The sequence below is a fragment of the Durio zibethinus genome, chromosome 11 (assembly GCF_047325235.1).
Source record: "Durio zibethinus cultivar Kanyao isolate XHJ-2024 chromosome 11, ASM4732523v1, whole genome shotgun sequence".
In the NCBI taxonomy this organism is placed as follows: Eukaryota; Viridiplantae; Streptophyta; class Magnoliopsida; order Malvales; family Malvaceae; genus Durio; species Durio zibethinus.
The window spans coordinates 3794340-3821994 of NC_143172.1; the positions used below are offsets into that span (position 1 = coordinate 3794340).

General features: G+C 31.0%; 1 pseudogene; it reads left to right on the plus strand.

The window, feature by feature from the left end:
• Positions 1 to 25570: 25570 nt before the first annotated feature.
• On the plus strand, positions 25571 to 27610 carry LOC111290669 (protein P21-like; annotated as a pseudogene).
• Positions 27611 to 27655: the final 45 nt, after the last annotated feature.

Consider the following 27655-nt stretch of genomic DNA (forward strand, 5'->3'; position numbering starts at 1 on the left):
TTTGAGAATTTTAATTTCACAAACGGACACATGTTCCAATTTTTTAAATTAGTTTTTTTTTTAAAGTAGACACTAAAAGGTATATATCATTTTATTAACTTCGTATGTGAAATTAAAATATTTTATTATCAATATATTTAATAATTTTTCTAAATAAATATATATGTGAATATACATATATAGTAATATCAACATCTTTTTTATATAATTAACTTAAGGAAATTAATATCTTATAATTTTCTTTAATATTATTAATAAGGTGTGAGTGCATTTATGATAGCACGTATTTATTAGTATCAATGCTCTCTTTGCCGGTCATTTCTTTTTAGCCCTCGGAAGAAAATTCAGTGGAATAAAGTCCAAAATTTCTTAATTAATGCATGCTTGCTTAAATGTCCTTCATTGCCAAGTGTAAAACCTTTTTTTTTTTTTTTTGGTGAAAAAGATTCAAAGGTAGATAAGTTTTAAGTTGTAAACTGGGGATTAAGCCTTTCGACTTCAATAGTCTCTTTCCCTCTTGCAAGTTGCAATTAATTGTTCATTTGGCTAGCTAGTGAACTCTCTGGACTACGGTGACCGTACGCTTGACTTGTCTCATGTCAGCAAAAATAGAAAATAAAAGACAAATAACGAAAAATATATATAAAAAAAGAAAGAAACAAAGTAAAAATGGCATCCAAACATAATTTTTACAAATAAATCAAAATAAATTGTAGTGAAAAAGATTAGTCAATTTCTCATGGAATGTTTGTTTGATGCATGTGAGAGTTCATAAGATTTTGTTGTACTATTATCCAGACTTTCAGTATTGTGCGGCCTAAAAAAGCTGACAAAACGTTGCTAAGACCGCATTTGTTTAAAGCAATGAATGCAGTGGTCATCAGCATATCGTTATCTCTATAGGAACTTGTCAAAGTTGAGGACTATATAATTCTAAACCAAAATGACTAACAAAAAGTCATGCTCCACACGTCAATTTATTTTACGCAAAAGGCCAATATGTTTTTGTCATCAATGTCTTCTAATAATTCTACTTTTCTTTTCATAGTACTTCTCGAAGACTTTTCTTCGCTATGTTTTATTAATACTGCCATGCTCCAATTTTCGCACCGCATGATAACCATCAAATATTAATATACGATTTGAAATAGCAAAAGATTTTTAAAATAGTAAAAGATTAATTAATTAAGTATGACAATTCAATTAATAATTTAAGAAATTAAATAAAATAAAGTTAAAATTAATTTTTGATAAAAAGCAATTGATTATCTGTCGTAACGATTTTATGTCAATTTGACGAATTAAAAATGAAATAAAAAAAATAACGGAGTAGTAGCTATAGACATTCAATTGGGTCCAGGCCCAGATCAATTGGGCCTGACCCAAATGGGTAAGCCCAATTCAATTTTATCTTGTATTTTTTTTCTTCTTCTTTTGTATTTTATGTATTGTATTATTTATTATTATTATTATGTATTAATATATGTATATATTTATTTATTTATTTTTTGTTAATATTTATGTGTATTTTATTATTTATGTATTATTACTAATATGTATATATATATTTTTTTATCTTTTTTATTTTATTTATTTTTATATTTTTACTTATCTAATTATATATCTGATATTTTATTATTATTATTTTTATCCTATAATATCTTTTGATTTATCTTTTCTAATTATCTAGTTTTTTTTTATTATTTTGATTTTTATTTTGGAGGGCTAGGATTGAAAGTTGAAGAATCCCACTGGGAGTGGAAATTCAATCAGAAGAGTCCAGACTGGATTCAAAAATTGAATTCCCGTCCAAAGGAGAATTGGGATTGATCAGAAACTCCTGATCAATCCCTATATAAAGCACCTCCTGGAACAAAATGAAACATAGAGAAAACAGTAAGCAAAGCTACTGATTTGAGAGAAAAGGAGGCGTATAGGAAGCTAGAAAAGGTTTAGGAGTGTTCTGGGAGTGAGAAAAAAATTTTTAGAAATTTCTGGCAAAAAATTTTTCTGGAAATTTTTGGGAAATTTCCAGATTCCGGCGAAATTTCTGGCGAAATTTGAATTTTCCGGCAACAATTCCGGTGAACATTGAAGTTTCCGTTGACCTGCCCAGTTTTCGGCGAAAAATCCCAGAAACCGGTGATATTCCGACCAACTTTCGGTGAAATTTCCAGATTCCAGTGACATTTTCCAGAATCCGGCACCGGTGTTCTTCAGTTTTTAGAGAGAAGGGAGAGGAAAAAGGAAGAAGAGAGAGAGAGGGAGAAGCGTTTTACCGAAAAAATGAAAGGGATTACCTTTTATACCCTCTCAAAACGACGTCGTTTTGGCTTTAAGTTAATCAGAGGATCTGCGCGTTTTGCTGAAACTCGACCCGACCTGAGCGTCGACCCGATTCTGACCCGCGCGTGCCTGCCCCCTCCGAGCCGAGCCGCTCCAGGTTTTTTTTTTTTTTCTTTCTTTGAATTTTTTTTATTTCTTTGTTTATTTGTTTATTTTATTTTTTATTTATTAGATTAGGTTTATGTAATATTCTTTTTATTTATTTTTATTTATTTTTATTTATTTTATTTTTTTTAAATAAAAATAAAAAATTTCAAAAAAAATATATTTTTAGGGAAAAGTTGAAAGTATCAATTTTTCTCAGAAATAAATTTCAAAAAAAAAATATTTTTAGGAAAAAGTTGAAAGTATCAATTTTTCTTAAGAATAAATTTCCAAAAAAAATATTTTTAGGGAAAAGTTGAAAGTATCAATTTTCCTTAAAAGAAAAATAAATTTCCAAAAAAATATTTTTGGGAAAAAGTTGAAAGTATCAATTTTCCTTGAAAATCGAAATTTTCAAAAAATATTTTTGGGGAAAAGTTGAAAGTATCAATTTTTTCTACAAAAAAAAAAATCATTCTTTCCTTCCTTTCTATCTTAATTTTGATTTTATTTTTTTTTCTTTAAATAATTCGACGACGGAGCCTCTGTAAGTGAAACAGTAGTTTTTCTTGCATACTCCTGAGGTGAGGGAATTTTCTCAATTTTCTGCTAAAAGTATTAGAGTCAATTGAGAATAATTTTCAATAATTAACTACTGGTAAAATTTTAAGGCTTATTGGATAACACAAAATTATGCTGGTACCATCTTTTGATGGGCGTTGTGAGGGTGCTATAATCTTCCTCACACGTAACCGAACTCCCGAACCCTGTTCTGGTTAGTAGACCTGAACCTATTCTTTTAGGGGCCCTTAAGCTTAGGTGTTCCCTGAAAGGACAGATTACTTAGGTGACCAATCGCACCTAGATAAAAAAAGATTAGTGGCGACTCCCAAAAGTCAATGTCTAGCGATAGATCCTCGGATCTAGACGTTATGACAGCTTGGCGACTCCGCTGGGGACCTTGAGAGTCAGGCTAGCAAATAATTTGTGTTATCCAAAAGCTAAATAAAATTGAACCCTTATTGTATATATGTGTTATTATTCATTTATGTGTATTTGCTTGGTTAATTATGCCATTCATGTGCATATGCATAATATGAGCTCTACACTCGAGCTCCGTCCCTCTAGGAGGGAGTAAAGTACCTATTGCTTTCGTGAGGTCTAATGCCTCCGCAGTGGCTAGCGAAATACTCTCACTCAAATTGAACCTTTTCCGCTTGTAGCCTGTAATGGGTGAAGATTAGGGTGCCTTACTAGTCTGTGATGGACAAAGATGTAAGGAACAATTTGAGGACCTTTAGACTTTGACCCTAAAACCGCATATAATGAACCTTAAGAGTGCCTAAACCTAGGATAGAACCCTTTCTACCCAATGATAGATATACCTTGAAGTTAAGACACAAAAAAGGTGTTTATCTAATCATTTTGATTGTTTAACTTTGTGTATCATTTTCATTACCATATGTAACATTATGCATCAACATCACTTACGTTTCATCCACAGAACTAACTATGTTGTTTGTCTGATTGTATGCATCTGCATTATTTTCATGATCATGTTTTAACACAATCATTTGCATTCATTTCATACTAGATTTCATTCAGAAAAATGTATATTTCATTTGTGTATCAAAGCATCATACATAAAGCATAACACTTCTAATTATGAGTATGGTACTCAAGGCTCCAGGATAGCTCCATCTAGCGAAAATCCTGCCCATCGATTTAACACAAGATCCAGAGCAAGGCAAATGGAGCAGAAAAATTCTCAGAGATTTGAAAAGATAGAAAAAGCACAGGAGAAGATTGAAAGTGAGCTAAGCAAGATTCTGGAAGCTCTTAATAACATGAATAAAGGAAAGAGAGTTGAAGGAAGTACAAGCCAGCAAGAAGTGGCTAACCCTTTGTACCATTCAAGTTTCGGCCCACCTCAAGCCCAGTCTGCCTAAGAGGTCCCACCATAATATTTTGCATATCCAACATATCCTGGAATGCCATCAGCTTTTAACCCAGGGCAGTATAATAGCTATATAAATCCTGTCTTCACTGAAAAGGTAGCAGAACCAATTCCTGATCTAGAAGAGAAAAAGAAGGAAAAGATAAGGGTGGAAGCTGAAGAAAGCTCTAAAATTAGCATGCTAAAGCAGAGGCTACGGGCTGTGGAAGGATTTAGCTGTTATGGGTCAGTTGATGCTGCTGGGTTCTGCCTAGTTCCTGATGTGGTTATCCCCCATAAGTTCAAAGTACCGAAGTTTAAAAAATATGACGGTACAAAGTGCCCAAAAACTCACATCACCATGTATTGTAGAAAGATGGCAGCTCATCACATGATGAAAAACTCTTGATGCATGTCTTCCAGGATAGTCTTACTGGTTCTGCTGTCAGGTGGTATGTTCAGTTGGATGGGACCCACATTCGCTCCTGGAGCGATATGGCTCATGACTTCATCAGTCAATATCGACACATCATCGATTTGGCTCCTGATCGTTTATCTTTACAGAATCTAGAGAAAAAGTCAAACGAGTCTTTTAAAGAGTATGCCCAGAGGTGGAGGGATATTGCTTCTCAATTACAACCTCCTTTGACTGAGAAAGAAACTACAGTGTTATTTGTCAGTACTTTGAAGCCTTCCTATTATGAAAAGATGATAGGGAATACAACAAAGAATTTTGCTGACATGGTAATCTCTGGAGAAATTATTGAAAGTGCCATAAAAAATGGCAAGTTAAAAGGAGGAGAAACCAAGAAGGCATCAGAAAAGAAAAAAACTGAAGCTCAAGCTGTGAGCTTTGATAGATAACAATTCGGGGGTTATCAACCCTATCCATCTTAAGGTTACTTTTCATACTATCCTGCTGTGAATAACGCCTCATCCTACCCATACCAGCTAGCCCCACAACCATCTTATTCATCCACTTATCGCCTTAACATTCAAGCTCCTGTAAGAATCCAAATTCGTTCTACTAACCCAACAAGTGGCTCACGAGAACAACGGACTACTAGAGAAAAACCTGTATTTGATCCAATCCCTATGACTTATACAGAGTTATATCGAGAACTCTATAATAGCCACTTGATTGCCCCCAGCCATGTAGAACCACTTAAACCACCCTATCTAAAGTGGTATGATCCTACAGCCCGTTGTGACTACCATTATGGAATTACTGGCCATTCTACTGAAAATTGCACTGCTTTAAAGTATAAGGTGCAACGGTTGATCAATGATGGAATGGTAAGTTTTGATCAAGGAAAAGCAACAGCACCTAATGTTAGTGTACTGAGCGAAAGTCAAGAACAAAAAAGATCCGAAGATTCACAATGAATTGATGGGCAAGATGTCAATGGAGATAAGGCTGGTTAAAGGTTTCTTCTGTCATTTTGGGATTTCTTTTCAAACAATGTTAGATTTTTTTTGTAATATGACTTCACTTGTTATCATTTTAATAAAGGCAAGTCAATGCATTTCATTACATTTTTCTCTTTCACTTGACCATTACTCCATGCTTTGTTACTTCATAACTTTATACTCCCTTTCTTAGATTTCAGATGATGAATATTTAGACAAGGATAACAATAATTCTGGGATTTAATTTTGAGAACTCATCCACGTCAATGTGAGGAGATGATTTGAGCAAAAAGTAAGCTATTACTGAAGGTGAAATAGATATATCTTGAAGATGTGTAATCTTTTATACAAGTTCATGAGCTTTGTTCAATAGATGATGTTCAAGAAAGGTATTCACAATTGAGATAAAAAATGGCCATCTTTCTTTTACCATTTGAAAAACCATTTATTGTTACCCCTTTGAGCTTATCATTTTTTTTTTAAGAACCCCAACCAAGGATCACCCTCTACACTGAAGGGTAAATTTTGAAAAAAAAAAAAATGCCACAAAAGGTCTCAAAAATGGAAAGAGAAAGAAAAGCAAAAGAAAAATAAAAGCCACACATGACTTGGGGTAAAGTAATGAGAATCTTTTGTGTGAGGAAAGAAAAAGTAGTGAAACGATGTGGGGGTAAAATGCCAAGTTGTATCAAATGATCCTTTGGTTTTGAACCTTTTTAATACATGTTTTGAGCCTATTATATCCTTTTTTATGACCCTTCACCTTGGCCTACATTACAACCTTAAAAAGTCCATTTGGATCAAATGTGAATACTCAACTTGAATGATCATAGGTTGAGCAAAGACATGCTCATGATGAAGCAATAGAATCATGCTACATGAAAGATATTAACACTGGATGAAAAATGAGAAAAGAGAAAAAAAAAAGAAAAAAAAGGGAAAAAATGAGAAAATGAAAAAATGAAAAAAGAGGTCCAAATTGAAAACCTGAAAGGGTGATTTTGGTACCAAAAAAAAAAAGGATCTAGGTCAAATGGCTCACATGAATGAAAGATCAAAGACATCTGAAGATCCCTCAAAGACTGGGGCAAAGTTCGCCAAGCTCAAGATGACTTCAACAGTAAATGGAATGAGTTTTTGAAAAAGAATCCTAGATTAATGTTGAAAATTGTCTGAATATTCATCATTTGGACATACCATTCAATGACATCCAATTTATTTCCTTTCCCGTTTATTTTCTACCAAAATAGATCTCCATTGATTATCTTTACCATAATTCACCTTCTGTTCTCTTATTGTTTCACCCCTAGAATGAATTGAGAAAATGCTTGATTGCATTATATTTGTCAAGAATTGAAATGATAATGAATGAATGAATATGTGTTTAAAAGAATCTTACATTCATTTGAAAAAAAAATCTAAAATGATGAAAAAATGGTAGAAACCTAAAAAAGATGATTTAGAAGGATGTATGATGTGACTAAATAGAGAATATGATGGGACAAATCTTGAAAAGCGATACAACCAAGTGATGAGTACAAGGATGAATTGGTCGAATGGTGGGAACAATCAGTGGACAGAGTTTGTTTTGGAATGGTTGATGCTGAGACAAGGACCCAGTGATGGTGGATGAAATTTGTTTTGAAATTTGCTAGCGTTGAAAAATTCATTGAATGATGGTCAAGGGATGATCGATTGATGAAGCTTATTCCAAAGTATTGAGAAACTGAACAAGGGAAGAATGTGAGTGGAAAGGACAATTGAGAGCTACACTGGTTCGATCTTAGAAGAGCAGTGCAATTGGCTCCTTGAGGAATCAAAGGGCTTGACACCCAAGAAAGAAAAAAAGAGCTTGAGAAACTTGAGTACCATACATTGAACAGGAATTAATTGGCTAACATTTGCATAGCATTGAAAATCATGCACATTGCATAGCATACATTACTTTCAGGAAAGTATAGTGTACAAATTCAAGAAGCAGGGGTGTTCCAACATCCCACATGGAAAAGACAGATATGAAAAGACTTTGCAAGTTTGAGAAGAAACTTGTCAGGTAAGTTCCTAATCCTTGAAATAGGATGTCTCTTGGTATCAGGGTTGATTTATAAGACCTTTGGGCATAATCTCCTGAAATCCCTTCAAACACAACTTTCAACTCCTTCGGACATGATTGTCTAGGAGTATTTACTTTTCAAAGTTTCGTTGCCTCTGTTTAGAGGAGCAATTTACTTTTTCAAAGTCGTGGTGCCTCTGTTTAGAGAAGCAATTTACTTTTCCAAAGTCGTGGTGCCTCTGTTTAGAGGAGCAATTTACTTTTCCCAAAGTCATGGTGCCTCTGTTTAGAGGAGCAATTTACTTTTCAAAGTCGTGGTGCCTCTGTTTAGAGGAGCAATTTACTTTCCAAAGTCGTGGTGCCTCTGTTTAGAGGAGCAATTTACTTTCAAAGTTCCTTTGCCTCTGTTTAGAGGAGCAATTTACTTTTCCAAGTTCGTTGCCTCTGTTTAGAGGAGCAATTTACTTTTCCAAAGTCGTGGTACCTCTGTTTAGAGGAGCAATTTACTTTCAAAGTTCCGTTGCCGCTGTTTAGAGGAGCAATTTACTTTTCCAAAGTCGTGGTGCCTCTGTTTAGAGGAGCAATTTACTTTTTCAAGTTCGTTGCCTCTGTTTAGAGGAGCAATTTACTTTCCAAAAGTCGTGGTGCCTCTGTTTAGAGGAGCAATTTACTTTCCAAAAGTCGTGGTGTCTCTGTTTAGAGGAGCAATTTATGTTTCTCAAAGTCGTTGAGCCTCTGTTTAGAGGAGCTTTGGTAAAAAAAAAAAACAAAAACAAAAAACAAAAAAACCAAAAAATGTTGAGTTGAGTCTTGATTGAGTGTCTACGTCTTTGCGTAATTTTTGTTTCACAGAAAATGTGCAAAGAGGGGCAGCTGTAGACACCCAATTGGGTCCAGGCCCAGATCAATTGGGCCTGGCCTAAATGGGTAAGCCCAATTCAATTTTATCTTGTATTTTTTCTTCTTCTTCTTTTGTATTTTATGTATTGTATTATTTATTATTATTATTATGTATTAATATATGTATATATTTATTTATTTTTTTTTTGTTAATATTTATGTGTATTTTATTATTTATGTATTATTACTAATATGTATATATATATTTTTTATCTTTTTTATTTTATTTATTTTTGTATTTTTACTTATCTAATTATATATATGATATTTTTTTATTATTATTTTTATCCTATAATATCTTTTGATTTATCTTTTCTAATTATCTAGTTTTTTTTTATTATTTTGATTTTTATTTTGGAGGGCTAGGATTGAAAGTTGAAGAATCCCACTGGGAGTGGGAATTCAATCAGAAGAGTCCAGACTGGATTCAAAGATTGAATTCCCGTCCAAAGGGGAATTGGGATTGATCAGAAACTCCTGATCAATCCCTATATAAAGCACCTCCTGGAACAGAATGAAACACAGAGAAAACAGTAAGTAAAGCTACTGATTTGAGAGAAAATGAGGCGTATAGGAAGCTAGGAAAGGTTTAGGAGTGTTTTGGGAGTGAGAAAAAAATTTTTAGAAATTTCTGGCGAAAAATTTTTCTGGAAATTTCTGAGAAATTTCCAGATTTCGACGAAATTTCTGGCGAAATTTGAATTTTCCGGCAACAATTCTGGTTGACATTGAAGTTTTCGGTGACCTGCCCAGTTTCCGGTGAAGAATCCCAAAAATCGGTGATATTCCAGCCAATTTTCGGTGAAATTTCCAGATTTCGGTGACATTTTCCAGAATCCGGCACCGGTGTTCTTCAATTTTTAGAGAGAAGGGAGAGGAAAAGGGAGGAAGAGAGAGAGAGGGAGAAGCATTTTGTCGAAAAAATGAAGGGGATTACCTTTTATACCCTCCCAAAACGACGTCGTTTTGGCTTTAAGTTAATCAGAGGATCCGCGCGTTTTGCCGAAACCCGACCCGACCCGAGCGTCGACCCGATTCTGACCCGCGCATGCCTGCCCCCTCCGAGCCAAGCCGAACCGCGCCAAGCCACTCCCCCCGAGCCGTTTTCTTTTCCTTGAGCTGAGCCGAGCCGAGCCGCGATCCGAGCCGCTCCAGGTTTTTTTTTTTTTTTTTTTTCTTTCTTTGAATTTTTTTTATTTCTTTGTTTATTTGTTTATTTTATTTTTTATTTATTAGATTAGGTTTATGTAATATTCTTTTTATTTATTTTTTATTATTTATTTTCTTTAAATAAAAATAAAAAATTTTAAAAAATATATATTTTTAGGGAAAAGTTGAAAGTATCAATTTTTCTCAGAAATAAATTTCAAAAAAAAATATTTTTAGGGAAAAGTTGAAAGTATCAATTTTCCTTAAGAATAAATTTCCAAAAAAAATATTTTTAGGGAAAAGTTGAAAGTATCAATTTTCCTTAAAAGAAAAATAAATTTCCAAAAAAATATTTTTGGGGAAAAGTTGAAAGTATCAATTTTTCTTAGAAATAAATTTTCAAAAAAAGGGTTTTTGAGGAAAAGTTGAAAGTATCAATTTTCCTTGAAAATCGAAATTTTCAAAAAATATTTTTGGGGAAAAGTTGAAAGTATCAATTTTCCCTACAAAAAAAAAATCATTCTTTCCTTCCTTTCTATTTTAATTTTGATTTTGTTTTTTTTTCTTTAAATAATCCGACGACGGAGCCTCTGTAAGTGAAACAGTAATTTTTCTTGCATACTCTTGAGGTGAGGGAATTTTCTCAATTTTTTGCTAAAAGTATTAGAGTCAATTGAAAATAATTTTTAATAATTAACTACTGGTAAAATTTTAAGGCTTATTGGATAACACAAAATTATGCTGGTACCATCTTTTGATGGGCGTTGTGAGGGTGCTATAACCTTCCTCACACGTAACCAAACTCCCGAACCCTGTTCTGGTTAGTAGACCTGAACCTATTCTTTTAGGGGCCCTTAAGCTTAGGTGTTCCCTGAAAGGACAGATTACTTAGGTGGCCAATCGCACCTAGATAAAAAAAGATTGATGGCGACTCCCAAAAGTCAATGTCTAGCGATAGATCCCCGGATTTAGACGTTATGACAGTCACCAAATTTTTTTTACTAGGTGTAATTAACCACCTATTAAAACATATAATTTTAATAAAATTTTAAAATTAATTAAAATTTATTAAGAGAATAATTTTAAGGTCTGCATAATAATCTGGGTTCGAAAGTCGGTTACGTGTAAGGAAAGATTAGCACACTCACAATGTCCGTTTAAAATAGTACCAATTAACTACGTATTATCCTTTGATTTTGATAAAAAAATAGTCTCATTTTTGGTGTTTGAAAAATAATTTTCTTGATTTTTTTATTTTTTGAAAATTTTTTTTATTATTCAAATTTTATTCGAGAAAAATAAATTAGAATCTTTTTATTGAAATAACTCTTAAAATGTGCCAGTACGTTAGTAACATTTAAAGAACTATCTCTTACCTAAAAATTTCTTAGGCATCGCTTCTTGGAATACTTTAGAAACTCATCTTTGAAGGCTCAAATTTATTTTTCGTAAAAAAAACTATGACGTGCATGCAATGCAGAATGTTATCATGTTGATGCACAAATTTTATTTCTTTTTTAGAAATTTTATTTATTGTTTTATTAATTTTTTTATTTTTAATTGAAATTTTGAAGAAAAAAAGAATTTTATTATATTGAAGATTTTCTATAAATATTTCAATACATTGATAATATTTAAAAAAAACTTCTCACCTAAAGTTTCGTAAAGCATCACTACTTGAAATACTTTTAGAGTCTCATCATTGGATGAAATTTTATTTTTTCTTATTTTTTTACTATTATTTTTAATAAATTAATAAAATTTTATTTATTATTAACAAATTTTTTTTTATAAATACTCCAATACACTGATAATATTTTAAAAAAATCTTCTCACCTAAAGATTTCATAGGCATCATTATTCGGAGTACCTTTAATCTCATCATTAGGTAAAATTTTTCTTTTCTTATTTTTTTATCAATTTTGTATTATTTTTATTTAATTAACATTTTTTTACCAATTATTTTATAAGGTTTATTCAAAATTATCAAAAACTTTTATTATATTTTATTATTAATTATTATTATAAAACAACAAAAATTTATTTTTATTGATTTAAACAATTTAACATGTAATAATATCAAGAATAATAATTAAAATAACAAAAATAATATATATAATATAAAAAATTTTTAAAAAATAATTTTTTCACCTGAACCGGATCGATCAACGGTCCAATCAACACGTGGTTCGATCCGACGGTTCGATCTAGCATCAGTGGTTTGGTCTGGGTCGGGACGATTCGATTCGGTTCAGTCTGGGTCTATTCAGATGGATCGATCAGAGGTTAAGGAGAAGCGAGATACGGGTCAGGTGTGCGGATCTCAGGTCGAGTCACAGGTTGACGCGCGGATCTTTAAGGCTCAAAACAGCATCGTTTTGGTTCCAGCACTTTCTATAAAAGTCAAAAAAAAAAATTTTCTCATTTTCTCTTCTCTTTCTCTCTCTACACTCTCAGACCCCCTTTCTTTAGAATTTGTAGGACGATGGCTGTTTGTCGCTCCGGTCACTGGCTGCAGTTTACTGGCCATTGCCTTTGGAGGTTGAAAAATTATAAAAAATCTTAAAAAATTATCCTCAACTTTCTAAATATAGATCTGGACTTAGTTTTGCTCGAATCTCACTAGAACACCCTAGATCGAACCTCAAAGGTTCAGTCAAACTTTTTTTTTAACAACGAAGCTAATTTTTTTTGCAGGAAAGCTTTTGCCACTGGGTTCGTCTTTTTTAAGGAGGACTGTGTTTTTTATTTTTTTTATTTTTATTTTTGCAGGGTATCTTTTAGACAAAACACTTTTTTTTATTCTAAAAAATTTTTTTTGTCATTTTTTTCGATCCCCCTCCCTATTTCCTTGCAAGTAACAAGCTTTATTTATAGAGCTTTTTGGGATTCAAATCTCAGATTTTTTGGAATTCGAATCTCATTTTTTCAACCTAAAATCCACGCTGCCTAAATCAGGCAGTTGCCAATGGTGGTGGCCGCTGGCATTTTAGACTTTGGTGGTGGTGCATTTAATGCACTCATACCTTAGTCAACTTGAATCGAATAAGGAAGAAGAAGAAAAAAGAAAGAAAGAAAGAAAGAAAAATAAATAAAAAATATAATAATAATAATAATGATAATAAAAAAATAAAAAATAAAAATAGTGTTTACAGTTACCTCTCTTTGCCTATTTTCAAGAATCAGGAATAAGATAAAGATAAACAAACAACCATTTTGTTCTGAAAGAAGAAACATTGAGCAAAAAAAAAATTTATTTTTAAAGCTCCAGGAGTTTAACAACATTTTTGAAAATTTAAAAAGCTCCTCTGAGCAGAGGCTCAACAACTTTAAAAAAATTCATCTTAAAAAAGCTCCTCTAAGTAAAAGCTCAATAACTTTAAAATCTCATCTTGAAAAAAAACCCTCTCAATAGAGGTTCAACAACTTTAAAAATCTCATCTTGAAAAAGGCTCATCTTAGCAGAAGCTCAATAACTTTAAAAATCTATCTTTAAAAATTTATCTTAAAAAAGGTTCATATCAGCAAAGATTTAACAACTTTAAAAATCCATATTGAACAAGGCTCTTCTCAGTAGAGACTTAACAACTTTAAAAAATTTATCTTAAAAAAGCTCATCTCAGCAGAGATTCAATAACTTTAAAAATCTCATTTTGAAAAAGCTCATTTCAGCAGAGGCTTAACACTTTAAAAATCTTATCTTGAAAAAGCTTATATCAACAGATGCTCAACAACTTTAAAAATCCATCTTGAAAAAGGCTCATCTCAACAAAGGCTTAACAACTTTAAAAATCTCATCTTGAAAAAGGTTCATCTTAGTAAAGGCTTAATAACTTTAAAAATCTTATCTTTTCTCGAAACCGAGTTCTCATCTTTGAACTAGTAAATTTTTCTTTTTTGAAATCTTTTGTTTGATTATTATTTTCATTCGAATATCAAAATCTTATTTTTTCATTAAAAAAATAAAAAGTCTCTGTTTTTATTATGACTACATGTACTGAGTGCTCTAAATGTAAATGCACGTAATGCAATCAAAATTATCCATTGTAGTAAAAAAGTTCTCAAAATCTCTCATTTTTTTGCTTCTTTTATCAGAATTCTCAACAATTGCCATATGACTAATTTGTTCTTAACTTCTGACCATTGTATTCTTCACTAACAACAGCTTGTAACATTAATATCTTGTCATACTTTTCTCATATTTTTCCATTTATCTTTGTCAATTTTTAAAAAATAATGCTGAGATCATTCATGTTTGTTTTCCTTTTCATCATTTTAAGACAAACAAAATGCAATCACACATTTTTCATATTTGTACGATGAACAAAAATATCAAATGAGAATAAAGGAATTGATAGGCATTATTTCTAAAGGAAAATATATCATATTTCATTAGTTGGCAAAGTGTTTGAGTTGAAACAAATGTGTCTAAATAATATCACAAGATAATCATGAACAAAATATTCTCAGATTCTTTTTTTTTTACAAAACTAAATCAGATGACTTCTTTGATTCTTCAAAGTTTGTCAAACTACATCTGCCCCAGTGTTGTAAGTACATCCAAGCTGTCTTTTCAGGTTTTCAGCTTAGATTAGTCATTACTTTTTATTTTTTTTAACTTTTTTAAGCAAAATATTTTTTCACAGTATCTGAATTTATTGGAGTAGTTAAATCACCTCCATCCATTTTTGTCAAAATTAATGTCCCACCAAAAAATGCCTTTTTCACCATATATGGACCCTCATAATTTGGTATCCATTTTTTTCGATTGTCATGTTGATTTGGAAGGATCCTTTTAAACACTAAGTCTCCTTCCCTAAAGAAATAGGGACAGATTTTCTTGTCACGTGCTTTCATCATCCTCTTTTGATATAATTGATTATGACAAAGTGCTGTAAGTTTTTTCTCTTTAATGAGGTTTAATTATTCATAGCAATTTCGAACCCATTGTGTTTCCTTTAACTTTACCTCTACAAGACTCTCAGTGAGAAAATTTTTACTTTGATCGGTAATAGAACTTTCATTCCATATACCAAAGAGAATGGAATGGCCCCAGTAGATGTTCGGACTGATGTTCTTAAGCATGCAAAGTAAAAGATAACTTTTCATGTCAATCTTTGTAAGTATCAATCATTTTTTCAAGATTCTTTTGATATTCTTGTTTGCAGCCTCCACTGCTCTATTCATTTTCGGACGATACGATGTAGAATTATGATGACGGATTTTTAATTGAGTACATACTTCATTCATCATTTTACTGTTTAAGTTTTTGGCATTATCGAAATAATTGTCTCTGAAAACCCATATCTGCATATTATCTTTTTTTTATGAACTTGCATACCACAGATCGGATCATGCTAGCATATGATGTAGCTTCTACCCATTTGGTGAAGTAATCAATCATCATAAAAATAAATCTATGCTCATTCGAAGCTTTTAGAGTAATGGGATCGATGACATCCATGCCCTACATAGAGAATGGCCATGGAGGAGCCAAAACGTATAATGTTATTGGAGGTACATGGATCTTATCAACATAGATCTAACACTTATGACATCTTCTGGCATAATCAATATAGTCACTTTCCATTGTTAACCAATAATAGCCAGCTCTTATGATTTGTCTAGCTATCAATGATTGTTTGCATGTGCCTCACAAACTTCGTTATGTACTTCTTCAATAATCTTTTTTGCTTCAGCTATATTTATACATCTTATAGCACTTGATCTTGACCCTTTTTGTAAAGGATATCTTAATCAAGAAAGAAACTCATAGCCAATCTTCTGATAGTCCTCTTATCATTTTCTTTGCATGTTTTGGGTATTGTTGGCTTTTAATGTATTGCATAACATCATGATACCATAACTTTTCATCAACTTCCTCTTCAACACCTAAGCAATGTGTTGGTTCATCCTTTACATTTAGCTTTATGGGTTGGATCTCAGTATTCGTATTTATTTTAATAATTATAGCTAGAGTAGCCAGTGCATCAGCAATTTAGTTTTTCGCTCTAGGTAGATGTTCAAACTGAACTTCTTCAAATTGTTTGACCAACTCAAAAATATACTCATGGTATCGGATCAACTTGAAATCTTTTATCTTTTATTCTCTTCGTAATTGATAGATGACTATAGCTGAATCTCCAAACACATCCAACACTTTGATCTTTTTTTCAATTGCTGTTTGTAGACCCATAGCACAGGCCTTGTATTTAACCACATTGTTTGTGCAATTGAAATTCAACCAGGCTGTGATGGGATAATAATGTTCATCGAACGATATTAAAATTACCTTAATACCATGGCCTAAAGCATTAACGGATCCATTAAAATACATCCTCAAAAACTTTTCAACAGGTTCATTTTCTTCAATGGTCATCACATCTTCATCAAGAAAATCTAGTTTCATTGGCTCATAATCTTCGGTTATACGATCGGTAAGAAACTCAGCTATCACGCTTCTTTTAATTATATTTTGAGTCACATAAATAATATCATATTCTGAAAGTATAACCTACAACCACGTTATTCTCCCTGTCAATGAAAGCTTCTCAAAAGTATATTTAATAGGATCCAACTTTGCTATAAGCCAAGTGGTATGATAAAGCATGTATTGTCGGAGCCTTTGAGCTATCAAGCTAATACATAACACATCTTCTTTAATGGTGAATACTTGGACTCATAATCAGTGAATTTCTTGTTCAAGTAGTAAACTGCTCATTCTTTTTTATCAATTTCATCTCTTTGCCTTAGCACACATCCCATTGAATTTTTATGCACTGTCAAGTACAAAAACAAAGGTTTTCTTGGGATTTATGGCACCAATACAGGTGGATTTGACAAGTATTCTTTGATCTTATCAAAAATTTCTTAGCATTCATCATTTCATTCTCCTGGATCATGTTTTCTAAAAAGCTTGAAAATAGAATCATACTTATGAGTGAGTTAAGAGATGAAGCGAGTAATATAATTCAATCTCCCTAGGAAACCTCACATTTTTTTTGGGGTACGAGGAGGATATAAGTTCTGGATGGCTTGTATCTTATCGGGATCCACTTTAATTCCTCTTTCACTAACCACAAAGCCTAATATTTTCTTAATTTGGCACCAAATGTATATTTAGCAGGATTCAACTTTAGTTCAAATTTTCTCAACCTGTCAAATAACTTTTTGAGATTAACTACATGATCATCTCCTTCACGAGATTTTGTGATCATATTATCTATATATGCTTTTATTTCTTTATGCATCATATCATGAAAGAGAGTCATCATTGCTCTTTGATAAGTGACACTAGCATTTTTTAACCTAAAAGGTATGATTTTGTAACAAAATATCTCCCACAAGGTCATAAATATGGTTTTTTTCATATCATCATGAGCTATCTTGATCTGATTATAGCCTGAGAAGCCATTCATAAAGGAAAATATGAAGTGCCTAGCAGTATTATCCACTAGAGTATTGATATGGGGTAGAAAAAAGTTATCATTGAGACTTGCCCTATTCAGGTCTCGATAATCGACACGCATTCTCACTTTTTTTTTTTTTTTGAGAACTGACACTATATTGGTTACCCATTTAGGATATTTTACCACATTTAAAAATCTTGCATCAAATTACTTTTTCACCTCTTTTTTAATTTTCAGTAGCATTTCTGGGCTCATGCGTCTTAGCTTTTGCTACACTAGCTTACATTTCGATTTTAAAGGCAACTTATGTTGTACAGTGTCATGGTTAGCTATATAAAAAAAAATGATAAAGGCTTATGATAAAAAGGTTCAGCCTTGTTGTTTTCAAAAAGGAGAGATGGTTTTAAAAAAAAAATTCTCTCAAACAATACGATAATAGAAGAAAGTGGACTCCAAATTGAAAGGGGCCATATGTTGTGAAATGAGCTTTCTCAAGTAAAACATTGACATTAACTGAGATGGATAGAGATGATCTACCTCATCTTATAAATTCTAATAATGAGAAAAAGTACTATGCTTAAAAAAACAAAAAATAAAACAAAAAAATAAAAAAAAGACTTAGATCGAAAATTAAAAATGACGGCTTGAGTCAAAAGGAGATTTATGTAAGTTGAAAACCTAAAAGGGTGGCTTAGATAAAGAGGTTACAATATCAAATTTGAAAATTCACCAGCATAGAGGCTAGCATGATCTGATGAGTTTTAAGTTATTAAAGGCATCAGGTGGTTGAGTTTTTAAAAAAGACATCAAGATATATTATCATGATTGTCTGATTGGTTATTTTACTCATTGGCACCCTATACCTATCTTTGTAATTCTTTCCTTTTCACACTATTCCATGGCCAAAGTTATGCTACCATTTTTTCTTCTAATAAGAGATATTTTGCTTCATTCTTTGCGTATCTTTTTTTATGATTATTTTCAAGCCATTCCAACTTTTTTTTCTTTACTACCTTACAATGGAAGGAATGTGTGATTGCATTTTTACTTTTTGAAATTGAAATAATGATGGATAAATGAATGATAACATGAAAGATTTTTACATTACCTTGGAAAGGTTGAGAGTGATAAAGGCAAATATGAAATGTTTAGTTCTTGATAAAAGACAAAAAAAAAAAAAAAGGGAAAAAGGAAATGTATTTCTTGAAATAGAAAAATAAAAGTTAAATGAGAAGGATGATTAAGAATCACATCTATTTGGTCTCAGTACTTAAAGATTGAAGGGTTCAGAGCTCAAGGAAAAAGTTTAATAAACTTGAGTACCATAAATGAAAAGAAGTTAATTAACATTTGTATAACATGCGTTGCATGTCTAGTTCGTAGTATGCATTTTATGTCCAATGTATGAAGTATGGATATTTCAAGATTCCCTATAAAGAAGATAAATATGAAAACTTTCCAATTAAAAAATTTTAACTTTTCAGAGGTAAGATTATGATCCTTGGATTAAGAATGATTTGTAAGACCTCTGGGCATAATCTTCTAAAATTTTATAAGACATGATCTATAACTCCTTTGGACATCATTGTCAAAGAGCCTTTATTTTTCAAAGTTGTTGAGCTTCTGATTAAAGGAGCCATATTTATTTTTCAAAGTTGTTATACCTTTACTTAGAGGAGCTTTATTTATTTCTTAAGTTGTTGTGCCTTTGCTTAGAAAAGCTTTTATTTACTTTTCCAAAGTTGTTGAGCCTTTATTTACTTATCCAAAATCATTAAGCTTTTGTTTAAAGGAGCTGTATTTATTTTCCTAAAGTTGTGAGCCTCTACTTAGGGAAGTTTTATGTTATTCAACCAATTTGAGTGTCTGATTAAAAAAAAACAAAAAAAATGAATATTTTGGGATGATTATCTAGATATGAGGGGTGTTTACATATTTGCACAATTTTTATTACACTAGAAATGCGCAAAGAAAGGTAGTTGTAGACACCCTAATTGGTCAAGGCTTAAGCCCACCAAGCTTGGCTTCATAAGGTTCAAGTAGTTAAGCCCAAATTATTTATTATTTTATTTATTTATTTATTTATTTTTATTTTTTTAGATTTTATTTTATTTTATTTTGATGATTATCTATGATTTTTTTATTTTTCTTTTCATTTTTTAGTTTATTTATCTTTAGTTTTTTAGATAATAATAAGATAATAGCTAAAAAAATAAAAAATATAAATTCTGCCATGTATAGGGTGCTGACGAAATTGCAATTGGTTTTAGTTTCCTTAGAATAAATCTTATATTCGAGGATAATGCAAAAATTTAGTCAAAGGTGGATTTAGAGTTGATCAAAAACTCTTTTGAGTAAGCCTATAAATACATACTGATCAGAAGCTTGACAACACACATAGAAACGCAGAAAGCAAAATACTAAAATTAAGGTCAAGAAAAGCAATCATGAAAATAGTCAAGAATTTTTAGAGAAATTTTTTGGGATTAAAAGTTTTTTTTGAAAATTTTTTAGAAATTTCTAGATTTTGGTGAAATTTTTTGACAAAATTTGAATTTTTCGGTGACTTTTCGATGACTTTTCTAGATTCTGACAAAATTTTCAATTTTTGGCATCCATTTTTAAGAAAATCGATGAACTTTTGGCCAGATTCTAATGAACCTATCTAGATTTCAACAACAATCCCAAAATCTGATGAAGGATTCAACTGGTGTTCTTGAGGGTTTAGAGAGAGAGGGAGAGAAAGGGGAAGAAAAGAAAAAGAGAAGAAGAAATCTAAGGGAGAAAGATTGGATCTTGCTATTTATACCCTATCAAAACCACATCGTTTTAGCATTAAGAAACCCCTAAGATCCGTTTGTTTTTTATTCAAACCAACCCGACCAAAGAGCAACTTGCTTCGCGGACTCGCGTCCCAACCAGACCTTATAACAAAGCTGAGCCGAGCTGATTTTCCCAAGTCATGTTTTTTAGCCACTTTTTGTGTCTGAATCCGAGTCGCACCAAGTCACTCCAACCGAGTTGTTTCTATTTTTTTTTTGTATTTTTTGTATTTATTTTATTTAGTATGTTATTTATGTGTTTGTTTATTTTTTTTTTTAGTATTTTTACATGATGAAATTTGGGAAAAAATAAAAAAATAAAAAAATAAAATATTTTTTGAGAATTTATAGAAATTTCAAATGGTTAATTTCTATAAAATTCTTAGGTGAGAAATTTTATCTAAATTTGTCACAAATGATGAAATAATTTAGATAAAGTTTCAATAACAATAATTAATATTTATTTTCAATTAAAAAAAGAAAAAAATAAAAAATATTAATAAAAATTTTGGAATTAAATACTAATTACCCAATGATAAGATCTTTAGAAATTTCAAATGATAAATTCTTAAGAAATATCTATGTGAGAAATTCCTCTAAATTTTGTCCCAAATGATGAAATAATTTAGATTAAATTTCAATAAAAGTAATGGTATTCTTTTTGAAAAAAAATTTTGGCTGAAAATATTTTATAATTATCCAATGATGAGATTTTAAAAAATTTCAAAAGGTAAATTCCTAAAAAATCTCTAGGTGAGAAATTTCTTTAAATTTATCCTAAATGGTGGAAGAATTTAAAAGAAATTTCAAGAAAAATAATTGTTATATTATTTTCTTTCCAAAAATAAATTAAAAAAATTTTTAATTAGGCTCAAATGGTGGAGAATTTAGAAATTCAAAAGAGAAGATATTTTTAATTTGGCCCAAATGGTTGAATAATTAGATATATTTTCAATAAAAAATAATTAAATAACAAATAAAAATAATTAAACTTTTTTCCAACGACGGAACCTTTTCAAGAAAATAAATGGGATTCTTGAATACTCTTGAGGTGAAAAAATATTTTTAAGAATTCTACCACATTGATAGAGAAATCTTAAGAATTATTTTCAATATTCAACATAAAAACTTAAAACCATTAGAATCAATACCTTAGAATAAATTTAAAATAAAATGGTACTATCATTTAGATAGGCATGTAAGGGTGTTACAACCTTCTTCATATATAATCAAACTTTTGAATCCTCCTCTAGTTTGTAGATCCGAACTTATTCTTTTAAGAAGCCTTAATCAAGCTTAGGAGCTCCTTAAAATGATAGATTCCTTAGGTGATCAATCACACATAGTATAAAAGATTAGTGGGGACTCAATTTGTTAAATTTAACTATAGATTTATGAATCTATATGTTATGACAAATACAATATTTTAGTAATACATTTATTTTTGTTTGAAGACTTTATATTAGGCTAGTTTAAATATGAACAGACCACAAATATAGCAAATATTTGGTTCGAAGAAACACCAAATTATTAAAGTTTACTTTACCATAAAAAGAATTAAAAATAAAAGCATCATTGTAAACTGAAAAAACTTTAAGAACACTAAATGAGTGCAAATGATTATGCTACACAATAGATGCTTACAACTTTAATAAATACCATGGATCACAAAACTAAAAAAAGAGCCTATGTGGAAATGCATAATGTGGCAATTGTGTTTTGCCAAACCTAAAATCATCAAACAATTTAAACAGGAAACGTGGGAAAATGAGTAGACATCTAACTACAGAAAATATTGTAATTACTAGAAGTAATACATGTGTTATTCTTACTTGAATTCTCCAAAAACTTTTTTGATAACTAGAGTTTCTATGTCACTTTCAAAAGTTTAGGCATAAAATCATTAATAGATAACTCTAATAAATATATAAACAGTTATGAAATATCTCTTAAAGAGCATTACAACTCAAAAACTCATCAACTTGAAGGACTTAGCTTTCGATTGTGATGCCAATCACAAATTCTTTACAAAAATAAAAATAAAAATACCTAAATCTAATTCTTCATTTATTAAAGAAACAACTAAAAAGAACAATGACATAAATTTAATTTCACAACTAAATACTAATGAAATTAAAAAAACCTCAAAATAAAATTTCTTTAAAAGAGACACAAAAGTAAGCAAATCAAAAACCTTTTCATATTGTTCAGCTAGCAAGGAATCAACTTAATGAAAGGACCATATTGGTCTTTACAGTGCCTATTGCTCTCTTTGGCCCACCCACTTTTTAGAAATTTTTAAAAAATAGTACACTGCACTGAACCCTCTTTTTATTTAGGCATTCATGGACAGTTTCCATATGGACTACCTAACAAAGTATGAATCTAATTCTTGACGTGACTTGGGATCAAGCCAAATTCTATTAACATCATCACCACCTTTCAATGTTTCCAACAAAATTCTATCACGTAAACCTGTAAATCATCAACAGCAATGCCACCTCCTCCCCTCTTCTACATAAATCTCCGCAGGGGTGAATAAATGATTGATTCAAAAATCATTAATCGATAACTCTATAAAAAGTTATGAAATATCTTTTAAAGAGCATTACAACTAAAAAATTCATCAACTTGAAAGACTTGGTTTTCGGTTATGATGGCAATCACAAATTCTTTACCAAAAAAAAAAAAATTAAATACTTAAATCTAATTCTTCATTTATTAAAGAAATAATTAGAAAAAACAATGACATAAATTTAATTTTACAACAAAATACTAAAAATATTAAAAAAACCTCAAAATAAAATTTCTTTAAAAGAGACACAAAAGTAAGCAAATCAAAAACCTTTTCATATTGTTCAGCTAACAAGGAATCAACTTGATGAAAGGACCATATTGGTCCTTACAATGCCCGTTGCTCTCTTTGGCCCACCCACCTTTATTCATTTGTCGTGCCCCTTTCTACCTTGATATGCAACAAATTAATTTAATTGATTGAAAAAGTAAAACATGCAAAATCAAGGGAAAAACTCAAATTTAGTAAAAAATATTTTAGACAATCTTACCATTTAAACCCATTTTCTTCTTGATTTCACATAATAATCTCTTAAAAAAAGCTTTTTAGATTTTATAATTATTTTCATTTTTCAATAGAATAAAAACCATTCCATTAATTATATCCTTTTGCCTTTTTTTTTTTTTGATATGGAAAATGGTAAGATAATTTGAACTAAAAGAGAAAGGTTATCGATTGAAGGAGAAAGAGATGATGCAAAAATAATTGATGAAATGAAAGAGAAAAGGTAATGTGAAGTATGAGAAAAAAGGGAAGTTTATTGATCAAAAGAGAAAAAGAATGAGATAGGTTAAACAAGATAAAATAGAGTAGGCAATGTTATTGATTAATTTGAGTTTTATAAAAAATCTAAATTATAAAATAAAAGAAAAAAAGTGAATGATGAAAAAAAATTGACATGTCGACATGCTATCTTTGCTTCTTTCTTTACAACTTTTATTGTATGGAAGTGCCCACGTAAAAGCCAACCATGAGATGCTTGACCAATTTCCAAATCTCTCCATCCTCTTCTTTAGCATCTTTTTCATTTCTACCAAAGCAACTCTTTTCAAAATTCGCAATCAGTGCTGTTTGGGCTGTAGCCTCTTCAAGAGGTGGGCGTCACCTAGATCCATTGCAAAGTTAGACCATCAATAAGCCTGCTGGCACAGCCATGGCTCGTACATGGGTCAAACCAACTGCAACTTTGATGGCAGTGGTGGGGGTCATTGCCAAACTATAACTGTGGTGGACTCCTAGAATGCCAAGGCTGGGGTGCTCCTTTAAACACCCTAGCTAAATATGCCCTTAACAAATTTGGCAACATGGATATCTATGACATTTCCCTAGTTGATGGGTTTAATTTCCCCATGATGTTTCGTCCAACTAATAGTGGTTGTCACAACATCCCCCAAAAACTACCTTTTTCATCGTTTGATAAGAATTTGACACGTAGTCATTGATTGTTATATTTTCATGCCATAATTGTGAAAATATCACTTTCTTATACTTATTTACTTTAATACCTCATATCATAATTACAAAAATATCATTTTCTTAAATTGACTATTATGCTCTCATATCATAATTATAAAAATACTTATTTTCTTATAATTATTTACTATAATTCTCTCATATCATAATTACAGAAATATCCAGTCTCTTAAATTGACTATTATACATTTACACTATAATAATGAAAATACTTTTTCTCTTATAATTATTTACTATATTACCCTCATATCATAATTGTGAAAAAACTCTTCTCTTACTATTGAATCACATAAATACTCATTCTCTTATTATTGATCAAAATTACTATAATACCCTTCTACCATATATAATTACGAAAATAACTTTCCCTTATAATTAATCAAAATTACTATAATACCCCATCTATCATAATTATAAAATATCCTTATGAATGGTTAATAGGAAGTTGATATGTGGTACTTTGTTTCAAAATCAATAACATATATTAAAACAATCTCTTTAATAATTACTATAATAACCCTTTATTTATTTGATAATATGTCGACATGTATCCAAATTTATTACATGTATCCAATTAACTTATATGAAGCAAAGCAAAAGATTGTCAACTACAATAAAGCTAAAAGAATGTCAAAGCTCCCAAAAACCAATATCAATAACAATGTGCACATGTAAAGCAACTTAAAATCATTAGATACAATATTTTAGTAATACATTTATTTTTATTTGAAGACTTTATATTGAGCTTGTTTAAATATGAACTGACCACAAATATAGCAAATATTTGGTTCAAGAAACACCAAATTATTAAAGTTCACTTTACCACAAAAAGAATTAAAAATAAAAGCATCATTGTAAACTGAAAAAACTTTAAGAACACTTAATGAGTGCAAATGATTATGCTACACAACAGATGCTTACAACTTTAATAAATATCATAGATCACAAAACTAAAAAAAAGAGCCTATGTGGAAATGCATAATGTGGCAATTATGTTTTGCCAAACCTAAAATCATCAAACGATTTAAATAGGAAATGTAGGTAAATGAGTAGACATCTAACTACAGAAAATATTGTAATCGCTAATAGAAGTAAAACATGTGTTGTTCTTGCTTGAATTCTCTAAAAGCTTTTTTGATAACCAGAGTTTCTATATCACTTTCAAAAGTTTAGGCATAAAATCATTAATACAACTCTAATAAATATATAAACAGTTATGAAGTATTTTTTAAAGAGCATTACAACTAAAAAATTCATCAACTTGAAGGACTTGGCTTTCAGATGTGATGCCAATTACAAATTCTTTACAAAAAAAAAAATTTAAAATACCTAAATCTAATTCTTCATTTATTAAAGAAATAATTAGAAAGAACAACGAAAAAAATTTAATTTTACAACTAAATACTAAAAAAAATTAAAAAAACCTCAAAATAAAATTTCTTTAAAAGAGACACAAAAGTAAGCAAATCAAAAACGTTTTCATATTGTTCAGCTAGCAAGGAATCAACTTGATGAGAGGACCATATTGGTCCTTACAATGCCTATTGCTCTCTTTGGCCCACCCACCTTTATTCATTTGTCATGCCCCTTTCTACTTTGATATGCAACAAATTAATTTAATTGATTGAAAAAGTAAAACATGCAAAATCAAGGGAAAAACTCAAAATTAGTAAAAAATATTTTAGACAATAAATATCTTTCCATTCAAACCTATATTCCTTTTGATTTCACATGATAATCTCTTTAAAAAAGCTTTTTAGATTTTATAATCATTTTCATTTTTCAATTGAATAAGAACTATTCCAGCGATCATATCCTTTTATTTTCTTTTTTAATATGAAAAATGATAAGATAATTTGAACTAAAAGAGAAAGGGATAAGGTTATTGATTGAAGGAGAAAGAGATGATGCAAAAATAATTGATGAAATGAAAGAGAAAAGGTAATGTGAAGTATGAGAAAAAGAGGGAAGTATATTGGTCCGAAGAGAAAAAGAACGAGATAGGTTAAATAAGATAAAGTAGAGGAGGCAAGGATATTTATTAATTTGATTTTTTTAAAAAAATATAAATTATAAAATAAAAGAAAAAAAAGCGAAAGATGAAAAAAAAATTGACACGTCGACATGCTATCTTTGCTTCATTCTCTACAACTTTTATTGTATGGAAGTGCCCGCGTAAAAGGCCAAACATGAGATGCTTGACCAATTTCCAAATCTCTCCATCCTCTTCTTTAGCGTCTTTTTCATTGCTACCCTAGCAGCTCTTTTCAAAATCCGCAATGAGTGCTGTCTGGGCTGCAGCCTCTCCAGGAGGTGGGCGTCGCCTAGACCCATGGCAAAGTTGGACCATCAATTAGCCTGCTGGCACAGCCGTGGCTGGTACATGGGGTCGAACCAACTGCAACTTTGATGGCAGTGGTAGGGGTCGTTGCCAAACTGATGACTGTGGTGGACTCCTAGAGTGCCAAGGCTGGGGTGCTCCTCCAAACACCCTGGCCGAATATGCCCTTAACCAATTTGTTAACATGGATTTCTAGGACATTTCCCTAGTTGATGGATTTAATATTCCCATGCTGTTTGGTCCAACTAATAGTGGTTGTCACAACATCTGGTGCAATGCAGACATTAACGGGCAGTGCCCTAATAAATTAAGGGTTCTAAAATATTTCATGACATATACTAATACCATATGAAAGGCTATATACGAGGAATCTGATGATTAGATGCCAACTTATGATACCAAACTTTTGCATATTTTCTTGGTCTTTGGTCGTCGAAGGGACCTAACCTAACCTAACTTTTGAGCACATGCTCTAAAGTTTTAAAACTTTACACGTGATGGATCGATCCTTATTTTATGTCTTTCAATTATTTATCTTGTCTTTTGGTATACTGATATTTCATAACTAAACAGAAATTAAGTTGAATACTAACAGTACTTCGGGTAGATTTCAAGTGTTAATTAGTAGTATTAAAAATATTTACCGTCCCATTCTGCTAAAAAGAGAGGAAAAAGAAGAAAAAGAATAGCTTGATGGTGAATTAGTACAGGACGATTAGCATAGCTTTTTCTGGTACATGATCTTCTCATACTTTTACCTGCGCAAATTATCCTGTCAAACTAGCTTGGCTTTAATATTATTGTGGAAATATCAATATAAAATTAAATTACATACAAAAAATCCTTGTACTGTGTCCAACTAATCAATATTGTTGCAATTTAGGGAGCTGTGATCCTACAGCTTTCGCTAGTTTTTTCAAGGAAAGGTGCCCCGATGCTTACTGTTACCCTAAAGATGATGAAACAAGCACATTTACTTGTCCGCTGGAACTGACTACAAAGTAGTATTCTGTCCTTCAAGATGTTTTGGCTTCTGAGGACTGCTATATATGTACCAATAAGAAAGCAGCGAACTCCAAGATTAATTTATTTTGTTGGTTAATTTAGGCATGATTGTGTGTGGCAGGATAATATTTTTTTTTCTTGTATCCATAATC